We start from the raw sequence: 8842 nt of genomic DNA, 5'->3' as shown, positions 1-8842 counted from the left end.
ATTGATTTCAACAGAAAATTAAAATTTGATTATACAATCACTTAAAAATGAGTGTTTCTCAATTTTTAATCAATATTATGTATTTAACTTTCTGTATTTTTTGAAAACTCATTTGTTTTATGACACACACGAATGTAAGTTATTGTGAAGTGTTTAATATATCTGTAGCGCTCATGTTCACTTGACAAAAACCTTGTTTTAATCAAATACTGAGATCCTTTTCGTATGTTCCAAGAAAAGAAAGTTGACTTTACAGCTCAAAGTTAATCAAAATCAGTTAGGTGATAAATCGTAGTGTCACGTGATTTAACTATTCGAAAAAGAATGTCGTTAGGAATAATTACCTTTTTTCTTGCCTCCTTTGGCAACTAGCTTATTCGCCAAATTATTAAAGTTTTAAGCTGTTAAAAAAATTTATATGGAATGCGCGCACACACACATACACACGCACGTACGCATACATGCACACACACGCACGCACGCACACACACACACACTTTATTGATTTTTTTGGTCCATATTTTGTCTTTTAACAAGCAATTTCATCTATCTGAATATTTCAAATTTCATTTACATGAAAAAAAAAATACCGGAAATATCCATTTTTTTTATTGCGAGTTTCGGTTCCTTATTCTTTTTTCGGCATTTTAAAAATTGAAGTAGATGGTATTGACTATTAAATAACGATTTCTATTTTTTATATTTACAAAAAATTGTGCAAGTTAATTTTTGAGGAATTATTATACTATTTTTACCAAGGAATAAAAAAAGGAATCTCTCAATAGCTTGCATAAAGCCGGAAAAGTGAAGCTATGATAAAAAATATTCTGATTTTAGCTGTCAGTTACTGATATTTGAAGATCAGATATCAGATTTTTTGATACCTGTTTGCTCTGTCTCTGTGACTTCCTAAAAAGAATCCCATTTAACAATAAATAAAGACAATGTTTCATCCTGACCCTTCTTATCTCTTGGAAACTTCCGTTTCCTTTATTTTAACTTCTTCGAAAATTAAGAGCTTTTGCAAATAAATGTCCGAAAATTTATGTAAAAACATCGAAGACAAATTGAAGACAAGGTAAGGCAATTCTACAAAACTTCAATTTTGCGAGCCTTTCTAAAAGAAAATCATGGAATCGGTTTTAAGTACTTTGTATATAAGATGGAGGTAAGACATTCAAATATTCAATCAGCATTTTATTTTAAGATAAAATTTTATTTTTATGTTTTGTAAAGCAATTTTTGTAATTAAAATATTAAATTAGACGAATTCTACAATTTTGCTTTTCAGTTCGATGCTGTTGCTTTTGCATCCATCGCGTGAAGCAATTTGAAGTTTCTGACACATTAATAGTTCCCCAAAAAATACTCTGAAAATAATTTTTTAATAATTTAATATATTTTTTTCATAACTATTTAAGAAATAACTTTTTGCAACTATTTAAAAAATAAATTGAAAATAAATCTATGCTTCTAATCCCTCCTTTTACTTCTTTTTCTTAAGAAAAAATAGTCTTGTAATAAAGAATACTTTAAATAACTACTTATAATAAGTAGTATTTTAAGTATCTACTTATAAGTAGTAATATAAAGTACTATAATGAATTTTAATTTCAATTTAAATGAAATCATGTAGATAAATTGAATTTGCATTTATTATTAACATAATAACGTTTTTAGGCTCCGTATTATATATATATAAAGCGTACGAAGCGAAAGCCATTAATAAACATTCTACTAGACAAACTGTTCGACATATAGCTATCACATTTAGTAAATAATTTCTTTTTGGATAATTAGTGTTAATTAGAAAGCGCAAATTTAATAATATCATTTAGTAAGCGCCATTCTTTAATTAATTAAAAACAAACTAAAATTTCAACGTTTTGACTCAATTACTTCAGAGTATAGAATTGTACAAAACCACTTTTATTCTATTTTAAAAAGAAAAAAAAAAAAATGGTTCTTTACTGATGCCAATACGATTTCGGTGCCATTTTTTGGCAGAATTTTACCTTCAATTTTTAATAAAACTTTTCCTCTATAAACTGTATGGAACGAAATAGCAGGATTATGGATAATATTTTTGAAACTTTTGCGAGACTGATAAAAAATATAAATTGATTTTTCAGTTTACTATTAACTTCTTTTTAACATATTTCAAAACACTGGATGTTTTCTTTATAAAATGACTAGCCGCCTTTGGCGACCAGCCGGTTCGCCAATCTTAATGTTCGTTTAAATTTTAATAATTAAATAGCTTGAACCGGAGTTTAACCCCCTTCTTCACCAAGTTGCGATAACGCGCCAAAGCTGGCAATCTTTATTATGCACTATGATTAAACATCTGCTCCTTTGTTTTTGAACATTTCGCAAGGCCGTTGTTGGCGATTTTTAAAAGCTGGGGGTTAAACTCCGGTCGTACCATTACATATTTTACACAATTCCAACTTTAATAGATTCTTCAGCAAAATATTTTAAAACTTCAAATTTTGATAGTCATATAATTCACTCATAATATTATAAAGGCCTTCAGTCATAACGTGATATGTATCTCTCTAATTTTCTGTTACCTCTCGTAGAATTTATGCTTTAAATTAAAGTGAAAATGATTAATCTTCAATTAATATAATAATATTTTTTACTGAAACAAAGCATTTTTTTTAATAATATGATTACTGATAATAGAGTCACTGAGCGTTTAAACTTTATGGGCACTAAAGAATATCTTTCTTAATTTATGTAATATCTCAAGAATTTGTCAACAAAATTTTCTCAGATTCATCATGAACAGATCTATTAATTAACAATGTTTAATTTTAAATGCATCAAACACTAAGAAAATAAAATGAATCGTTTAAAATAATCGGTCGAAAACAGGTTAAAAAAAACTACTTAAAAACGATGTACTTAAAACTATAAGCATATACAAAAAATATATAACTAACATAAATACAATTTACTTACAAAAGCATGCAACTAACCCAAAAATAATTTAAATCATCATTGATAACGTTGTCATGGCAACAATCAGAACAGAATGCGCATGCGTAAATTTTCTTCGCCGGTTACGTAACGCAAATACGTGATTTTTTCTACGCCAGTTGGGGTAACGCTATGCGGATTAGAAATTTTTAATTTCCTTTATTCTGTTTTATTTTAATTAAAAAGTACTTCAGTATGAATCTGAAAGATTGATTCATTAACAATGTTTAATTTTAAATGCATCAAACATTAAGAAAATAAACAGAACCGATTGAAATAATCAGCCGAAAAATTTTAACCCTAGCCTCATTACTGTTGGGAGAAAAAAAAAAACTGAAGCCTTTCTCGTTTGGCGCTGGGGATAATGGAAGATTTTTTTGGCGGAAAAGTTGGCGGTGGGGAAAATGGAAGATTTTTTTGGCGGGAAAGTTAGTTTTTAATTAATAATTAAAATTCTAATTAAAAATTCGAAAAAAGAAACCCTAGGTGCACATTCCCAACCTCCAAGGTATACATGTACCAAATTTGGTAGCTGTATGTCAAACGGTCTGGCCTGTAGAGCGCCAACACACACACACACACACACACACACACACACACACACACATTGAGCTTTATTATAAGTATATAGATTATATAAGTTTTGGCCTTTTTTCTGTGAATTGCATGACGTGTAAATTGCATTTAGACAATGCAGTGATTGACGTAACTAAGCCAATTCAAGCAAATCAAAAAGATGATCACATCACGATGTTTTGGATTCGAGGTTCAATAAGAGTTTTGCGAAGAGAGTTAGTAGTTTGTTCAACTAATGCGTAGCCGCAAAATTACTACTTTCATTGTCTTCAAAGTACATTCTAATGGATCATCGAATTTCACTTATATCACTATTATGCATAATTTGTCTAATTTGGCATTTTAGAATGTAGATAATGTAGAATAATTTAGAATGTAGAATGAATAAATAAAAATAATAAGAACTTTAAGGTGAATTGCTCATAGTATGCTCAAAAATGAAATAAGAGGGAAGTTATCATTTTCAGAAGTTCCAACTAACTCAATGATTTTGATTATATTAAAATTAATGCTTATATATAGAGTGGTTATAATTAAACTTCCCCTATAAACAGCATCATACAACACAAACGGATGAACGGATTGCAACGAAATTTCTTATGCAGACTATACACGAGATGCGCTTACAGAATTTCGGAAAAAAAAAGTTCAAAAATTTCCACCAAAGGGCGCTTTTTTCGGAAAAAACATTATATTTAACACAATAAACGACCAAAACAGAATACAGAAACCATATTAACATTTATTGATTAGTTTCTGATTATCTTGTCCTCGGACCACATTAAGTAAAGGCAAGGAAGAAATAATAGTACGCTGTTTGAGGAAAAAAACAAACAAAAACAGTTCAGTTTGCAGAAACAAGAACAGATGAGGATGAAATTGCACAAGAGGAGCAGTTGTTAATCTTGTCTAGGACGATGTATAGAAAGGTGCTTCATGTGACCACCCTCATTCACCTGCAAAATTTCAAGTCTGTGGACAGTGTGTCAGCAGTTCGTAACTGATCAGTTGTGATGCTTCGCACATGAAGCTTATGGAGTACTTTAAGTCATGCAAATTCGCAACACCTTCACGATACAACAGTCTTTTTAAGTGACCCCATAACCAAAAATCGCACGGACATAAAACAAGACAACATCTGCAAACGTTTCATACCTTAACCTGTTTTGCATAAGGCTTCCTCTTCTTGCAAGCATGCAAATTGGGACATTTTTTCCCTAGAATTGACAGCATTTTATTACTCATAATTCTCGTTCTGGAATGTTTTTGCGTTCCGTTTTGGTCGTTTATTGTGTTAAATTTAATGTTTTTTTTCTGGAAAAAGTGCTTTCTGGTGAATATTGAATATTTTGGAACTAATTTTTTTCTTCGAAATTCCGTGAGCGCATCTCGTGTTAAGTCTATGTACAAAATTTCGTTGCAATCCGTTCGCCCGTTTGTGTTGTAGGAGGCTGTTTATAGGGAAAGTTATATATATATTCTGAGAGAAGATGCAGCATTGGATAATAATAGATAATTAATCTGGATTATTTTTGAAAATAGTAGGGGGTAATCTAATTTACAATCGAAGGTCTTCACTCAAGCAATGCTCACATGTTTTGATGAATTTCTAAAATTTATTGAATGAAGATGTACAATGTCACAAATAAATTCATATCTGAATAAAGTGTCCACAAAAATATGTATTGACATATGATATCTTTGGGCATCTCACATGCTAAAATGCGCTCAATATCAAAAGACTAAAAGAGGCTAAGTGAGAAAATACACGAAATACCAAAAAAATACACAAGAAGTAAATAAGAAATTCTATTTGCTGAATTATAAAATTTTAGAGATATCTCTGTTCTTTCCACATTATAGAAGGTAGTTGCAATTATAAGTTTTAGTCTTTTAAAAAAAACAATTCGAACAATTTTAGGATTTGATATAATCAGAATGATTAAACGAAATTCAGTAGTATAAAAGGTAAAATTTTTAACACGTAAAATTAATAGCTAAACGTAATTATTAATAGTATATAAAATGTTTCAAAATTCGTGGTATTTACATTAGGTAATGATGCAACATAAGTAGATAAATATATATCAAAGTATACTTATATATTCGTTCGAAAAACACATAAAAACTTAGACGTACACACATAAAACTTTCGAACTTAGGGTGAAATGTGAAGATTCGTCAAAATGTAGAGCTCGAATTTTTTTGGCGATTATAGTAATTCTACGCTTTGTAGACGAGAAAGTAATAATATTAATTTTATATGAATTGAAACATTTTATAGAACAATCTATCAAAGAAATCTGTATTAGTATATAAATAAACTGTAAGTAATTACTTTAGATGCTTATTCTATCCTGTTATTGTATTCATAGAAACATTCTTATTATAAAACTCATTGGAAGATTCGTAAAATTCGTAAAAACTTTTCTCGGCATCTACTCTAAAATAATAAGATCAAAATCTTCATCTTCTAACAGAAATAATAAAATGACCTCCAAAAGTAGTATGCTCAATTTAACCTCACCAGGATGAAAGCTTAATCCAATTTAATAGGAAAGCAAAATGGCGAAGTATGTAAACATGGTTTTATTTATTTTTTTAAGGGCGATTCATTCTACGAAGAAATTAAAAGCTAAACTTCGGCATATTTTCTTGTTTCTTAACAAGATTTTTTAAATAAACAGCTTTAGCACAGGGCGAAACTGAAAGTGCCTTATTGCACGTGATTTAATTTCAACATTTTAGTGAAGAAGTAGAGTTTGCTGAAGTATTGATCTGATATTTGTCTAAGCTATGCCCTTTTTACAAGAAAAAAATTCTATTAAGACTCAATAACTTGCTCACTAAATAATCTGTGATTTATTTGCTTATTATTGCGTTGCTATTTGCTATGAAAATAGCAACGCAATTTTAATATTGTAAATGAAATTTTAATAATTTTTAAATTTCATTTAATATCTAGTTAATGTCTAAAGCATTTCCTTGTTCATATATTTTTATTTTGTTATATTATATGACCTTCTAACTTTGTATATACTCTGCTAATATGCAGACTGTTCTTATTGTTGGTGAATGCTTAAATATTTGTAATATATGCCATATATTTATGTATTAACTGTAAAAAATTGCATAAAAAACTACAAAATAAACATTTATTAGTAAACCTGTTCAGATCGTCTCAAAATTAAAATTCTCTCCTTTTTCAAAATGATGGCCTTTTCTCAGACTGGTTATACTAAATCCTCCACAATGTTAATGTACAAAATAACAAAGATAATTTATTGATGTGAACTTGTTTAGAATTTTCAATATTTCTTATTTTATGTATAATATTTCATATCTGAACCCAATTATCTTGAATTCTGCTTATTATTCAAATATATGAGGCAGAAAGAGTTAGATTACGTTCTAACTAAAGAGGGGCTATAAACTTAGCAACTTAAAAAGTAATGAAAAGGAGTGAGAAAACTGTGCATCCATGATGGCACAATGTTTATGATATTTTAATTTTTTTAAAACTGAAATTTAAATAAAAGAAATATATTTTAACTTAAATTGAATAAGATAGGCCAGAAGTCGATAAAAAAATTCTTATCTCATGATACTTTAATCATCGTTGTAGGGTTTATATTAATTGAGAAAGCAGATGTTTATAACAAAATTAATATTGTCGCCTATGCAACTTGTTTTATACAACTCAACGATTTCTGGAAAAAACGCAAGCGATAATTTAAAGAAATTTTTTACATAATTCTTTTTTGTAAATACTAGTTTTATGAAAATTATTCTCTTACAATTGTGACCATTATTTTATCACACAAGCAAATTTATCCAATTCCATATCTATTTTACGGATTAAAAGAATCTGATATTCCAGCATTTTGGTAATTAGAGAAGTTTTATTTATAATATTTGATCGATACAAAAGCTGATGCAAGCAATATATACGATAATTTATTCCAAATTGTAGCTAACCGTTCTAAACTATTATTATGTAGATTTAGACTCTTGCTTTTCAGGGATATATTGATTTTCTTTTTAAAAAATAAATAAATGATGAGAAAAATTTTGAAAACTCCTTATTTAGATGATTGAAAAAAATGTTTCGATTTTTAAAAATGCATTTTGTATTTAGATAAATGAAATAAGATTTGAAGAAATGACATTTTTTCATTAAAAAGAAATTAAGGATTTTATAAATAATTTTGATTTATTTTTATGATGAAAGGCAAATTTGAAATTCGGATCTGTTGATGCGTAAATCAATCTTTTTCTTTAAATGGAATTTTTTAAAGAGTTAAGTATAAAATAAATAAAAAAAGAATATTACTTTTTGAGAGAGAGGGGAACAAAACCTCCAAAATAAAATCGAAAATTTTTGAAAAAATCAGCAGATCAAATAAAAAATAATCGAATTTAAGATTTTATTTCTTTTAATTAAAAGATTGAACAAGATATTCCAGAGATACCTCTTTAATTTCCTATTATAAAAAAATCCTTTAACAAAAAACAAAAATGCATTTCTATTACTTTTTAACAATCAAGTTTAAACTTATTCACAATGTTTTAAATACACTAGAAATAATTTTAAAGGCATAAATGTTGAACATTTTGAGAAATAAAAATATTCTTTCTTGATACATATATCATAGAAATATTTCTTTTATAAATTGAAATTGAAAATACTTGATAAATTCATTTTTGTCCTAATTCTTTGTATCTATTCAATTTGATTTCATTATATAATTAATTAATTTTAACATTTTCTAAAACCTGCAGGGTAACATAACGCTTTTACAAAATTACAATGCATTAGCTCGAAATAATTTTAAAGAGAGTAATGTAAAATTTATACATTACATGGCTTTGCTTTTAAAACTTTTTTTATCGCTGCAAAAATAACTTGATTAATTTAGATGAATTATAGTAATATTTCATTAAAGCAGCACAAGAAATATATTAGAACGAATCTCATAATCTTGAATACCAGGCTCATGATGAGCATGACGGTGAATTTGAATTGGCACCCCTCTTTTAAATATTTTTTTTCTGTACTATGTTCCCAAAATGCTGTACTGTATTTATACAGAAATGTATGCCAAATGAAATGATGCAATTCAAAATTTGGAAGCGATTTGCATATCTTTCCTGATCCATGGGAAGAAAAACTAATGCGATTGGTATTACCGAAACATTTTCGCTGTTTCCGTAATTAAGATACTTTCTCCTCTTCCTGCAAAAAAAAAAAAAAAAAAAAAAAAAGAATTTAAGTTAGACG

This window comes from Argiope bruennichi, chromosome 6 (assembly GCF_947563725.1).
Source record: "Argiope bruennichi chromosome 6, qqArgBrue1.1, whole genome shotgun sequence".
NCBI lineage: Eukaryota > Metazoa > Arthropoda > Arachnida > Araneae > Araneidae > Argiope > Argiope bruennichi.
The sequence above is the reverse complement of the archived record's forward strand: the minus strand, read 5'-3'. Positions refer to the sequence as shown.